Source organism: Falco rusticolus, chromosome 11, assembly GCF_015220075.1.
Source record: "Falco rusticolus isolate bFalRus1 chromosome 11, bFalRus1.pri, whole genome shotgun sequence".
Taxonomy (NCBI): domain Eukaryota; kingdom Metazoa; phylum Chordata; class Aves; order Falconiformes; family Falconidae; genus Falco; species Falco rusticolus.
Genome location: NC_051197.1, coordinates 22,274,738 through 22,289,580, shown reverse-complemented (window position 1 = coordinate 22,289,580; position 14,843 = coordinate 22,274,738). Strand labels below are relative to the sequence as shown.

Below are 14,843 nucleotides of genomic sequence, written 5' to 3'. Positions count from 1 at the left end.
TGGGTCTCTGGTATATTCACTATAAATTTCAGAAAAGGAAAATTTTAATTATGGAATTGCAGTGCTGGGGGAGGGAGTCAATATATATTCCACATTATAATCTACTTGTCCCAAATATGTCTCCAAAAGAAGCAAAGTGAATTTTCCTAGTTTACACACAAGAGAAGGCACTGTCAGAACTGCACCTTCTACAAATGCCTCCGGCAATAGTGGATTTCAGGACCCCATACAAGGCTCCAGTGGAGAAGAATAGCTGCACTCAGATGCTTTTGGCTAGATGTATGGAGCTGACATAGCAAAGAGTGAAAAGAGACAGTGAAGAGCAGAAGGAGACAGCAGACTTGAGAAACAAATACAGAGATTTCATCTGACTGTGTGCGAGTGGAGAAACAGGAACTCTGACAAGACAGAGCAGATCAAACTGCCATCCTATCATGGGTGCGCTATTACGGATCTCAGGTGGAGGCCGATGGTTCTGTCTCATTGTATTTTGACAATTGGTTTATGCTATATGAGGTTTATAAGGAGTTTTATAACAAAATAATTTGTGAAGATTTAGCATATTTAGTATTCCATTCCACAACAGAAAAATAAAGAAGCTAATTTAGACGTTAGGAGACTAATTCATAAAATAATACTAAAGCTGGCTACAGATCTGGGAGGGATTACCATTTTTATCCAGACAGCATGTCTTTTCTAAAAGAAAAAGAGAGGAAAAAACCCTAACTAAATAAACAGGTTGCAAACTCCATAGGGACTTCTTCCAAACCTTCTGCCTTTATTATTGCTTTTCAATATCGAATCTTTCACTTGTTTAAAGCTGCTCAGCCCACTGTAGTAAAGATGATTATTTTCAGCTCTGTCACCTTATCTCTCATACTTATTCCTCATACTGTTGTGGCATAATTTAGTTAAGGTCTGTTCTTATCTGAATTAATTTAGGTCAGACTCCTCCCAGGGCTGCCTCTAAATAACTTGCACAGCAGCTGGGTAATAATAGAAGGATAAACTGGCAGATACTGATCTCTACTCCTTTCAATAATTAAAATTAATTAGGTTTTCAATCTAAGACACATACAGTAGTTAGGACTCTACATGAGAGAAAAGAATCAGAAATTAAGTAATACCTAGACCCGCACTGTGTCCTTTTCATCCTTCAACTACTCACTACAACAGGGGTCTTTTGGAAAAGTGTTTATGGCTCCAAAACTAATGGTGTCCACAAATGCTGTGCTGGACATGATAAAGTTAGTGTCAGATGTGCCCTGTGAGGCAGACCTGTTCTTGGTAAGTCAGTGAAGGAGACTCCAGTTAAAAAATGGCACCTGGGAAACTTGTTTCTCTTACAACAATTAATCTCTGTGCATGTCCTCTGAAATTCCTATGTTGCCATTAGAAATCTGGGTAGCAATGGCTGGGCCACACTCAGCCTCAGCTCAGAGTGGAACACGCCTGTGCTTTAGGGTCAGGTGTCCTATGAGTCGGGTAGTTTTCAAGGCAGTCATATTCTAGTTTATTTGAGTCTGGGTAAAAACTGAATGATAGAGACAGTTTGAGGATCTGATCTCAGTGCATGTTAAACATTTGCTTGTTACAAAAGGCATTATATTATGTGCCATAAGTGTAGGATTTTGTTCAAAAGAGATCGAAGGCTGTAAATACCCACTGATTACATTGATACTCACAAGAACTAGCCAAACAAAAGTGGACTGGGGACATGATCCAAAAGGTAATGAAGTGAATAATGAAGTGAATGGAAATAGAAAAACCAAACAGTGAAACCTTATGTAAGTCCTGTAAAGAGGAAGCAGACCTAAAAATACATTTGTACAAGTACTTTCAAATATGCATTTCTTTAAAGTTAGGCGTCTCTGTAAGTAGATGCTTAATCAGCCAGTTTGATTTGGAATCACAATCAGTTCCTGATGATCCTACTGAAACTGATATCAGACTTGTGGATGCACAGCATCTCTCAAAATCAGGTCATCCAGTTGAGAAGCGGAAATATGGATCTGAATTGCTAAAATTGGACTTCCATGTTTGCAAATGTTGACTTAAGCTATTTGCGTAGGTGTCTTTATAACAGGCTTTTGGATACCAACATTTGTGTATTTAACAAAAGAGAAGAAGAATTGTAATGGAATTCTGTTCTTCTACTTTGGATAAAATGAGTTACCACAGGGCACCAAGAGTAAATGTTTGGCGTTTGACTGCAGTATTTGTTACTGATTGTTCAAATGTGCTTGAAACCAGCAAAGTTCTGTGACTGCTTCATATTTCTAAGTATTTTCTGTACGTAGCCCTCTTCCAAGGCTGCTTCAGGCTTGAAAACCATTCTGCTAGGAAATGTAGGTCTGCCTCTTCTCAACATCCTTCACCATCTTAGTTACAGGTACTCAAACTGTCCAATGAAAATATTTACATGTTTCTCCAGTTCTTTTACTAATAATTGTTGATACTAATGAAGGCATAGATACAGCTGAATTGTTACAAAGATAGAATGTTGTCTGTATCTTGATAACATTTTCTTCCTAGCTCTCCATCCTTACAACTAATCTCAGCAACCCTGAGGCAGAATGCTGGCCACACTGGCTCACAGACCAACTTCTCACTTCCACATGCACCTTGAACTGCAGAAAAGGAAGGAGACTGGCTATGCTGACAAAATGAAATCTGCTGCACCCTCTGACTATTACTACCATCTAGAAAACTAGGCAGCAGAACCCCGAGACGTAGCATAGAAAGTACCAGCAGTTCAGCTTATAAGAAGCAACGTCTGTTGATCTTTTTCCAGTTTTAAACATTAATCAAAATAAGCCTGCTGAGAACATGCACTAAGTCACACAATCAAAGATCGGGCACTCAGACTTTGTTTTTGATGTTCAAAATTGTTGTAATATTACAGCTTCAAATCACAGTTACTAACCTCCTTCTTTGCTTCTTTATATACTGTGACTTAGGTCTGTTTATCTTATTGAAGGCTTAGTGGGTTATAGATATTGTTGGCACTGCTTTATTTTTTCTGCTCTATGGAAAAATTGGCTATTAATGTTAGATTGTACCGCTAAACAATTCAGGAATTGATGTCCTATAAAATAAAATCTTGGAAAGTTCATTAACATTTAAAAAACAACCAAGTAAATATCAATCTATTAATTATCCCAACATGGCCAGTGATTGTCCCTGCCCCAGTTGCTCAAACATAGTTCAGTTCAATATAAATTTCCCTTTAAACACAGGTTCTGAAGAGTATTGTATTACTGATGTAATAAAAAGTTGTTTCTCTTGATCTGACATAATCAAATATTTTTCAAAACAATAGAGGGATAGTGTTGTAGAAACCCTTATGTTAAAACAAAAGCTCAGAAGCCGAAATGTGATAGGGCAAAGAGAAATGCTCAGCAAATTACGGCTTTGGTAAGCTTTGCTAGATCTCCAAGTCAAATTACTTGTTCTATGGAGAGCAGAGAAAAGCCTTGTGCACATTCCTGATATCATTCAGGTCTCTCTTTTTTTTTCAGGAGAAAAATTATAATTGTGTCATCATGACTCAATGGAAATTCTTTTTCTCTAATATTGCCTTCAGTCCCTTAAAATAAATCCTTGGGAAAACTTTCAAGAACAATGTTTCTGTAATGCAAAAGTTCATCAGTTCTTGATTTTCCTCTTTTTATAACCCTGCAAGCTAGTGTCTAAAAGATTCTGCAGGATCTTGAATACACAGTATTAAGCTGTTAATCCATATATAGATACACAGCTCAAAACTTTAATTCAGAGTTCCCTAAGTGATTAGACATGTAAAAACAGCAAAGAAAAATAATTATTTTATTTTTCTATACTTTTCCACACATGGATATGCAAAATATGGCACGCAACAGTTTCAGTGATGATATCTTCCATATTCAAGTATACCGCAAACCTTGGTGTGAAATTCATCTTTCATCCACTGCAGTGTCCCACCCACAGCTTCCCTCACATGCCGTGCTTCCATTCTGGAGGGGCTTAACATAGTAAGAGCAGGAAAGATAGATGCATTTTCCTTCTGTCCCAATTCCTATGCATTAACTCACATTTAAATTGCATCATACCCCCCTGGATGGGTGACTGCCTTATTAAGTGAAGCCAGGCAAACTGTTTAGTGCTCAGTCCTCCCTAATGCGTTACTTCTTATGGCTCCACAGACCACAGATTTTGTGTCGTGATACCTTGCACAACAAGCAGAGCAATGTATCTTCTAATACAGACATTCAGGTATTATAATAATAAAGTATTAATTTGCTCCTCCCTCTTCAGGAAAGTGTAGAAGCCTGCAGATCTTTAAAATTTTCTCTTAAATCTCAGATATTCTGCAGTGTTAAACGAGTAACTGGTAACCAATTTCATTTGACCTTTCTTCACATCCCACATTTTTCTTTTGGATTAAACATTATTTTCTTGATTGTACTTCCTTTAATCCAAATGCTTCAAAAAAATTGAAATTCAAGAGGGAGATTATTGTAATAAACCATAAACCCCAACGGTACTTTATTTGATACTATGAAAAAAGAAGTTTCTTATCATAAAACTGGCTCTTCCCATATGTAAAGAGACTACTTCAGAACATACCAGAATATTGAATTTTACTGAAAAAAGATTAAAACCCTTGTAGTGAAGTCAGCAGCAATAAAAATATATGATTCTCCTTTATTGGGAACCAATTTTGTGATTGTCTTTTCAAAAAAGAACACTAGTCTAGTAATTGTTCTACAGAGTTACAATAAAGCCTCTGCATTTTGAGAAAAGACTACCTTTCCTTCCAGTGTATTACACCAAAATTATTTTTTGCTTTAGACATATAATGAGGGATAGCCTTTAGTTTTGAATGCATTTTGAACTAGTAATTCACCTGGATCTTTGACAAAGCACCCCATTTAATATAATTTTCATAGAGATTTTGCACCTTTGAAACTGGGGGTACAGTTTGCAAATACAGGAGTCTTAAGACTATGTTCCTGCAATCTCTTTGTGTCACATAAATGAGTAGAAAGTCCTGCAACTCCTGTTAACAATAGTGGGGTTGAGGCAAATATTTCATTTAAGAAATTTACTCATGGCCAGATGGTATTATTGACATTATATTAATAGTGGCAAGTACCTATCTTTTAAAACCTGAGTGAACACCCACATAGCTTTACAAAAGGGTAAAGGTAATTTAAAATGAGTTTATGTTATATAGTCATCTACAGCATTAAAGAAAAAGGGCAGTGCAGATACCTACCTGTCTGCCTTGCTGTCTTACCTGTGTAATAAAAACAGTGGCTGAATGTTCCAATAAACTTTGAACAGTTATTTTTAAATTCATCCCAAGCCTCACAGCTTCACGTAGTCCATTCAGCACCAGGATCCCACAGGCTGTTACAATATACACATACACCTATGATTCATGAACCAAAGAGAAAAATATAATTCAGAGGAATATGAGAAAGTACTTGCTATGAGAGTGGAATTAATACCTGACTTATCAAAACAGACACCATGACAAAAATCAAAATACTTTTTACTCTTCTTAGAACAGAATGATTTCCTCCTAAGCAATATGGGAAACTCAGATCGCTACTGCATAACTATTTACATAAGAAAGAATACAGACAGGTGCATTAGAAGGAGAAACCCTATGCTGGCATAGCGGTGCACAAGATGAACACATGGTCTTTCTTATCTCCGTAATTCTCCGACTCCTTTAATCTTTATAATAGTATTTTTAATATTATTTTTATACTAAAGCATGTCCAAAGAGTGCTAACAAGTCCTACATCTTCACTGTAATGCTGTGCTTGTACATCTGTAGTCTCTAGCCATCATCTGTGCAATAACATATATTCTTCTATGTACTGTTTGACAGATTTCTCCCCAAAACATACTGCCAGTTGTTTTCTCCAGTTCCCTTCTTGTTTTTCTCCAGGGCTATGGTTGGTTAGTTTTCAGAGCATCATTTCTAAGAGGAAGGTAATACAAAGATATAAGAATATTGGATGTTCCAGTGCAGCAATACTCTGGGTTAATGCTGGCCAGGACAGAAAGGCTGGAATATAAAGACATTTTGTTGACTAATTTCTCCCAGTCTTTATCTATTCACATGCATGGAAAACAGCCCTGATAGTTCTGGTGGGAGATTTAAGAAAACTCCTGGTGCATTTTGATTTTCTAGTCCACCTGTGATATGGTATTCTATCTACACAACATCTGAAATATCAAGTTCAAGCACCACTACAGTTGCATAAAATTCTTTGCACAATTTATTTATTCAAGCCACTGCCTAGATAAATTCTTGTGCTTCTTCCTGCAATGGCTGTTATTTAAACCATTCTGGAAACAGTACCTGCCCACCATCTAAACAGCTACTGGAAAATTTAAAATGTCATATCTGGTATTTTTCATTTTTTTTCAAATAGTTGTCAATAAGCATTTTCTTTCAGGGGAACTGAACAGTATTATAAGTCTTTTCACACAGAGGGAAGATGGATTCAAGGAAAATTGTTCATTGGTTAACCTTGAATACTAAATAAAAAAACCCTCTAGTGACTAAGCAGAGCCAGATTCTGAAGTGGGAGGAAATGGTTAGATTTTGTATGTTTTCTTTTAATTCTTCCAGACAGCAGGTATGTTAAGGCTGAAGATTATTTTTCTAGGAGTCCACTTTTTTAAAAAATTACTATCTTAAAATATAGAAATTAAAAGAAAAGGTATCTCACACCAGCTGTCCATTACCTTAAGTCTTGTTCATTCACTATCACTACCCAAAATTGCATTGTGTTGAAAATGTTCTTTTGTCAAAAAAAACCCCAAACAACCAACCACACACACACATCCCCCCCCCCCCCAAAAAAAACCAAACAACAACAAACCCACAACCCAACAACAAAACCCCAAGGCATTTTATTCACAAGTATTTTAATTAATACATTTTATGGGCTTTTACTACTGCGTAAAACTTATTTTTTAAACCAGAGCATTTTGTTATTGCAATTAAAAATTTACCACTTGATACCAAATTTCATCTTTCCAGGGAAAGTTTCTCATTTTTTTAGTCAAAAAATAGAGCCAATAATATATTTCTGAGTGATAGTATGACTAAAACTTTCAAGCATTTTTGTATTTTCTCCCGCAAAGAAAGGTTGTGACATTGTGACTTCATTATTTGTAGTATCATTGTTACTGATAAATATGCAGGCTTATTTACTAGAAAGAAAAATACGGCCAAACTATCCCAGAGCTAGCTGATAAGAACAGCACTGAGTGTACAGACTTTCGGCAGCAAGTAGGAGCTCTAGTCACAGATCAACACTGTGTTACGTACCTTGCTGCAAGAGAGTAAGATGACTTCTAATGTAGAGAGTCTGCAGGAAACAGAAAGGATGCAGATCTTTTTGCAGAGTGCTTCATAAGCTAAGGTTTTCAGCTTTAGTCACATCAAAAAGAGAAGTCAAGTGTAGAAGAATCAAGCAAAAAAAGGTGATATTTAAGAAATAATGCAGCTAGAACCAGTGACAAGACATGATCAGACTGTTTTATGCAACCATAGATAATAGACAAAGTTAAAGAGTAGATCCCTCTCCTTAGAAACAGGATGGTAAATTAAGTGCATCCACTTCACATATTTGTAACATGACAGCTTTATGGTAGTGGCTACATAATAAATAACAGGAACACTCATATTTTTTCTGAAGGACCTACATTCAGAAAAAATACACAAAGACCTGCATACCTTCTCAATCAAACATCTAAAGCACAAGAATAATTTAGCCTTAATAGGCTGTGTCACATTTAGTATTTCTTCACATCGTAAGGTTTATTAGGATTTCAGCAGTATCTTTTCCTTCCTAATGGAACATAAAATTATTTCCTACTTATGTAGATTTTTCATGAAATATTTATAGTGCACCATTTGGTTTGTGATTCATTTTCAATAAAGTCCCTTTAAAATCAAGTACTTTGCTTTTTTCTGGAACTGGCTCCTCTAGTTCCCAGCTCAGGTCTTCAGGTCAACAAGTGCCTGGTGCCAGCTGGCTTTGTATTAGGTCTCTGCATATCTTGGCACCTGCACTTATGTGAGAAATGAAGGCTAATGCGCTAACCTTCTGACTCAGGCTCAGAAGTAGGCGCTGCTCTTTCCTTTCTGATCATGTAGGAATTTCAGGGCATGCAGACATTTTGAAAAAAACTATAAAGTAGATTTTTTGTATGATGATGTCAGCATAAACTTTGCTTTATTTTGGTGTGATTTAGTTATATTATTGGGGACCAAGCAATGTTGCCCATTCAGTTTGTTCAACATTTTTTAACAGCTAAGATAACTAAGCAAACAAGTTCTTTCAGCAAACAAAACTTCACTACGAAACTACTGCTTCATCTCTCTAGGTTTAACACCAATCACAGAAAGAATAAAAGTCAAAATCCCCAGAAACACCAAGCTTTTGATTACTTTTCCAGCAAGTATTCCAAGGATATTCTTGTGCTATAAATCCCTGCCACACGTTAGATTTTTTTCATCTACAGGCTGACATTATTTGTGGCCATAGCCATTAGTTCTTGTAATTTTATCCTTAAGCTCTTTATGTTTAATGTTGAGCTTTTATAAACACACACATTCCTGGAAATGCCTTAACTCCATCCACTCTTGTATCATATTTACCTTTATCATTATTATATCTTGTATTATATTTACCTTTGAGACTAATTATTCCCCTAAAACTTACAGAATTATTCTACATCTTCCTCTTTTTTTTTTTTTTTTTTTTTTTTTTTTTGTAGCATTATCAATTTAAGTTCAGGTGTGTTTCCTTCCCCATTTTCTGAGAGCTAAGAGCATGTGTATGGCCAGCTTCCACAGCTGTGGTGGATTAGCGTGACCATTTGCCTGTGCCTTGAGACATCAGGTAACAATTCGGAAACATGTCTTCCAATCAAATTCTTTCGTTTTCTTTAAAAGTAAATGGAATGTTATTTTTCACTTCTATATAAAATTTTGAAAACTGACTGCATTCATCTGGTGCCCTAACTAACATCGTGCTTTGATTATAATGCAACATCAACGTTAACTCACTGCTATATGGATATACTCTTACTTTGATTTGGTAACTATAATTTAATCTCACTTTGTCAGGAAGCACCAAAAGAAGTTTCTTTTTATACTGTGCTTGCTTTATCTTATTTTTATTTATTCAACTTTAATAAAATCTATAAAACAGTACCGTGAGTTACAGTGCTTTCAAAAAGCAATATAGGCCAAAGCCCTTAGTAAATTTCAGCATGTTTAATTAGGAAACTATTTGATCACCTCTAAAATTAGTCTTATGTTTCTCACAAAATCTTACACCACAGCTGTCCATATCATACCTGTTCCTGTGAAAAAACCAGAGCTTTTACTCTGCAGCAGTTTGAAGGGATTTGAATGATAAGAGGGAAATATTTAACAGGATAAATCATTTGTTTGGTTTTCACCCTCAGGGGGAAAGGAAGTATTAATGGCTTGTGTGATGAACCTCTCCAGGAAGTGATCAGCTCATTTCCTTAGACTTGATAAAAACTGGAAACCCACCCGAGTCTTGCAATAGCCCTTGGGAAGATGGATTTTTTCTAGTAAATATCCCAATTACTATTCTGAGGCACTGTTCTACAGATGCCTTTCTATTCCTTTAACAGACATGTAAGAACCTGTTTTCCATGCAGAGTACACATTTATTCTATTGCATAGTTATAATTACTGAGGCTCAGGAACAGTTGTTAGGCATTAAGACCACATGAAGCTCAGATCGTGAAATCTAGTGTAACTGACGTGTATGCATGCAGAAGCTTTCATTTCAAAGTATTTCAGATCCAGCTTTTTTCTTTTTATATTACCTAAAAGTGTCAAGTAAACACAATCTGATTTTTTCAGTGCAGAGACATACATACACTTTAAGACTGCAAGCCCTCTAAAAATAAAGCTATATTTAAAACAAAATCAAAACACATTTTCATAACTATCAGCAATGATATCAAATTCCCAAGAATAAACTGAATAAATACAAAAGAGCTAAGTCAGAGAAAAGCAAATGCTAATGGTTAATAGAGAACTGAAAAAAAATTAAGACTTGAACTTTTGACTTTCTCATTTTCCACTTCTGATATTTCTAAGCCTCATTTGCTAAATTATGATGCCTAGATAAAAAAAAATGTAATTATATACATAATTTAGATATGATTTTTCATTGCTGGAGCATATTTCAAGGAAACATATGAAGTTTACCATATCTTTTAAAGAAGCACTGTCATGCAGTTTAGTTTTTGGAAGATTCTGTGCTAAGAATGTGTTGGTTTGGATGCTGTCTGGCCTACCTAAAGCTGGTTTGTATTTATCTATTTCAAGATCTATAATCCTAAATATATCATTACTTCATCTAAAAAGCAAAGGCAATGTGCAAATTCTTATTTTCATACTTTGTGATGATTTGTTCTCCCATTTCAGTAATTTTTTACTGCTTCAGATACCTTTGCATTGTTTTCAAATATTCTACAATCCTTCTTCTTTCCAGATGTCAATACAAAGAGGAAAAGGTAATTTGAAATTTTCATCAACTATCTGATTTTGTTCAAGGTTTTAATTTATTTTTGCAATTTAAAATAAGTTTGTACTCAGGAAAATAAGATTCTAGAAATAAATACATAAATCCCACTTAAATCCAAAGTAAAATTCAGGTCCTGTGCTTGCCCACAAACCTTTCCATTCCACATGTGAATACATTAATTGCCAGCATTTTATATCTTTATAGGCTAAACTCCCACTTTTTTCATAATGAACATCAGGTGGGCAGATTCTCACTCTTTGTCTACTGAAGTCTACAGTGGCAATAATGCACCTCATTTCAGAGAAAATCTGAGTCTATAGGAAAATACCTGAAAGTCTCCTCTCAGGAGTTTTCAGGTCTTTTCCAGTGGAGAGGTCCTCCCTCTCATGTTCCTGCCACCTATCCTTGCTATCTACCCAGCTTCAAGCCATTAATCAATCATGCCATTCTGCTGGGTACAAAACATGCAGGCAGCACACCTATCGCATTTGTCTTTGATTTTTCTGCCTTTTTTCCCCAGTACTCTTGCTAAACACATCTCCTCCTACATTTCAGATGGGCTTACTTTCCCTGTCATTAGATCTTGCTTAGTTTCTTAAGTTATAATCCCATCCTTCCAAGTCTGGCAATTACATCAAATATGCAGCATTGTAATGGACCGAGCAGCTATTCCAGCTTCGCTTGTGTTCCTGCTTCTTGCTGCTATTGACTTTTCTATATAGCCCTTCCCAATGCATTGCCTTTTGACAGTAGATCAATCATCCTTTCATGCATGGATATCAGAGACTGCAGTTAGTTATCCAAGCCTGCATTTGCTTAGCTTTATAGCCTGATCTTTTGTTACAACATGCTTAAGGTCAGACTCTGATTTAGCTCTTTCCCACAGATTTCTGGAATATTTTTCCTTAATAGATCTTTGTACTCATAATATTACTAAGCATCCTAAAAAAAAAAAAAAAAAAAAAAATCAAACTCAGATTAAGATTTGCTCTTCATTGTTTGAACAAGGGGTGTTATAATCTGGGAAAACATATTTCACCCTAAAATATTTTGAGCATTCTAGACCCATGCAAAAGTTCAGCAAAACCATGCAGAGGCCAGGGTGAGGAGGGCATCTACTCTGAGTGTCCACTTAAGGAACACAGGCTACAGAAAAAAATAATCCTCTGGATTTTGCAGATGGTTCCTGCTGCCATCCAGGAACAAAGGATTCAGACCAACAGTGACGTAGGAGAAAGGAGGTAGCATGGGTGTCAAAGATGCCTTGTAAACTGAATGAAAAGCTAAGGAGTGAGACATGGTCACAGGGAAGAAAGGGTGCCAGGGTATCAAATTAGCATACAGTGACTCTGGCTGTGCTTTGTAATACAGGTTACAAACTGCTATCATCCAAAAACTTTGAATTTTTTCTACAGAATCATAAATCTATTTTCATGGGATAATTCCTTTGCAGCAAATACTCTTTAAAATATAGGGCATTATCTAAGGTGCAAGATTGCCTGTACTCTGTGAAATGCAGCTGTGGTAAACCACTAAGACAAAAATTCAGCTAAGCTGAAGGACAACAGCATTAGTGGTTACACAAAATACACAAAAACAGCTGTTCCAGACAGTAACAGTGGTTGATATCCTATGTTACACCATCTTGTTGGCAGATAAATGATTACTCTGACAATAGCAGTGCAGAACTCATCCTACAATCATAACTTTAGCCATCTACTTTAGGTCATAATACATCATAATTTACAAGTACAGAACCACTAGAACAAATGATCTTGCTTAAATGTCACCTTCCTACTCAGCTGTTCCAGTCTCTGCTTTGTATTCTAAGTCTCATCCCTTTACTTGAATGGCAAAACAATACATTTTTTAATTGCATTAGCCTTAGGAACCCATAAGAAAGTGAGCCAAGTTTTCTTTTCTCTCAACAAGTATTGGCAGGCTTATGAACTGTGTGACAGGTAGTAAGAATAAATAAGAACAGCTCCACTGAAGGTGGTAATGTCCAATGATTTATACACACTGAGGACCTGTACTGGATTACAAATTGCAGAGTCATTTCTGTCCTTAATTATAGTTATGCCACTTTAATGCAGAAAATTTCTACAGGTGAAGCTTAGGGTCTAACTGAGCTTACAGAATATTTATGGATGGTGATGATGCATGACAAGGAAAGGATTTTGCTTGGCTTTCACTTCCATCTGAGCTTTCATATAGAATATGAATTTTTTCTAACTTGAACTCTAGTAGTAGAATTTTTAGGAATCTTCCACTGAAACAACAAATATTTCATATTTCGAACTGGAAACCTAACCTTGCATGTATTTAGATGCAGCCATGCCTTTCACTTGTTTTCAAATGTATTTATAAGCAAGTATCTTAAAACAGTCTTAAGAAACTCCAATTACTTTATACTTGTGTAGGTAAACATTCCAATAAGTTCCCTGACTAGTATTAAAGTAAGGAAGACTGAAAAGATGTTTTCTAGCTGGAATTGTACAGAATAACTGGAATTATCTGGGAAAGCAAACATACCTGCAACATCTTGAATAAGTGCAGTGATTAAGTGTAGCACCACTATTGTGTTCTCCCATGTTCAGTTGTCAGGGAAAGCAATCATACCTGCAACATCTTGAATAAATGCAGTGATTAAGCGTACCACTGTTTTGTTCTTCCATGCACAATTTAAATTCATACTGAAAAAGTGAAGTGGAAGGCTGCAGACATAATCAGAAATACAGTGTGTATTAAAGGTGAAGAGGACAGAGAACTTGCTCAAGAAGACTAGCAAAGGAAGAACAAAAGAATCCCGGGTGTCTGCTGGAAGGCTCAACATGTAGGAGGAAGACAGCTATACGAGTTAAAAATAATGTGGGAGTAATAACAAATGTTTATTAGCTAGAATAATTTTAGCCTGGAAAACTGGAAGCTGTTTTAATGTGGAAGTTGTAGAAGTGTACTCCCATAGGATTAGTTAAGGAGAGAATGCTTTGCTCCCTTTAAAATTTATAACAGGATTATATGATGCTATGTCTGTCGAAGTAGAAGATTGCCTTAGATACACAGAAAGCCCCATTAGCTTAATGCTTCTAGTTCATTATAAATTCTAAAGGTTTCTGAATTTTTAAAGTGAAATAAGTGGAGAATAAATGGCACAGGTATCAAGTCCAGTAAGCAGAGTAGATTATTTTTTTTCATTATGTGGACTACAAATAGACTAAAAATTGTACCTTTTTCTAATACTGTTTAAAAAGATTAAATAAGACTATATTTGTTTTTACAAATAATGACAGAAATATCTACTGGTTCAAAATTAATACTTCTTCACAGAACTCCAGAAAACAATCTAATTTAAATGTTTAACGACTGGACCTCTCTATGATCTAGGACTCTAGAAACCTAGGAAGAAAATATCTTGTTATGGTAATTCCAGTACATCTTTTCACAACACATTGTTTGTGGATAACACTGAAACAATTATCCTTCTAACAGGAGAGGTTAAAGCTATTTCTTTTCTCATTATAGCCACATAAGGGAAGGATGGGCATAAACAAGAACACATGAAAAAAACGTATGAAAACACTGCAATTTGCATCATATTTGGTACGAAATTTTGGCTTTCTCTTTTACCAGCTGGACCCTTTATTCATTATTCATTTCTTTTATGGATGTAACTATGATGGGTTTAACCAGACAGAAAATAGCATGCTTTAGTGGTGTAGGGCCTCAGCTTTAAGTCAGAAAAACAGAAGGTTTCTTCTGGCTGTGCTGTGTGATGCTCAGCAAATTACTTTGTCCTTTTATTCTCCAAAATACCCACCTGCAAGATGGTGATGAAAGCATGTAGATAAAAACTGTGGGATCAACAGATGTAAAGCATTTCCTAAGAAAAAAGTCTTTTTACTTCCTTCTGTTCATAGAGCTTTTCTGTTGTATTTGGATCCTCCATAGCACTTTGGGGCCAACCAGACTTAGCCTTTGCCGTTAGAATATACTAGTCAGTAACAAACTATAAGGGAATATGATGGCTTAATAACCCAGTTTGAAACACTTAATAACACAGTTTGAAAATGCATCTTGACTGAGGAGAAATGTATAGTAGTCCAGCTACCATAGAGCCACTGACATTGTAAAGACTTATTAGCAGCAGGATTACCCAGCAGTAAACACTTCCAGCATACAGGACTATAGTTGCAATGACTTTATTGGAGCAAACTTTCAAGTTATGATTCAAACGTTCCCATGCCATCCATGACC

General features: G+C 35.8%; 1 long non-coding RNA gene across 1 annotated transcript in view; it reads left to right on the top strand.

The window, feature by feature from the left end:
- Nucleotides 1-14,843, top strand: part of LOC119155851 — a 149,074-nt gene that overhangs the window by 41,092 nt on the left and 93,139 nt on the right. The gene's annotated exons all lie outside the window — the stretch shown is intronic.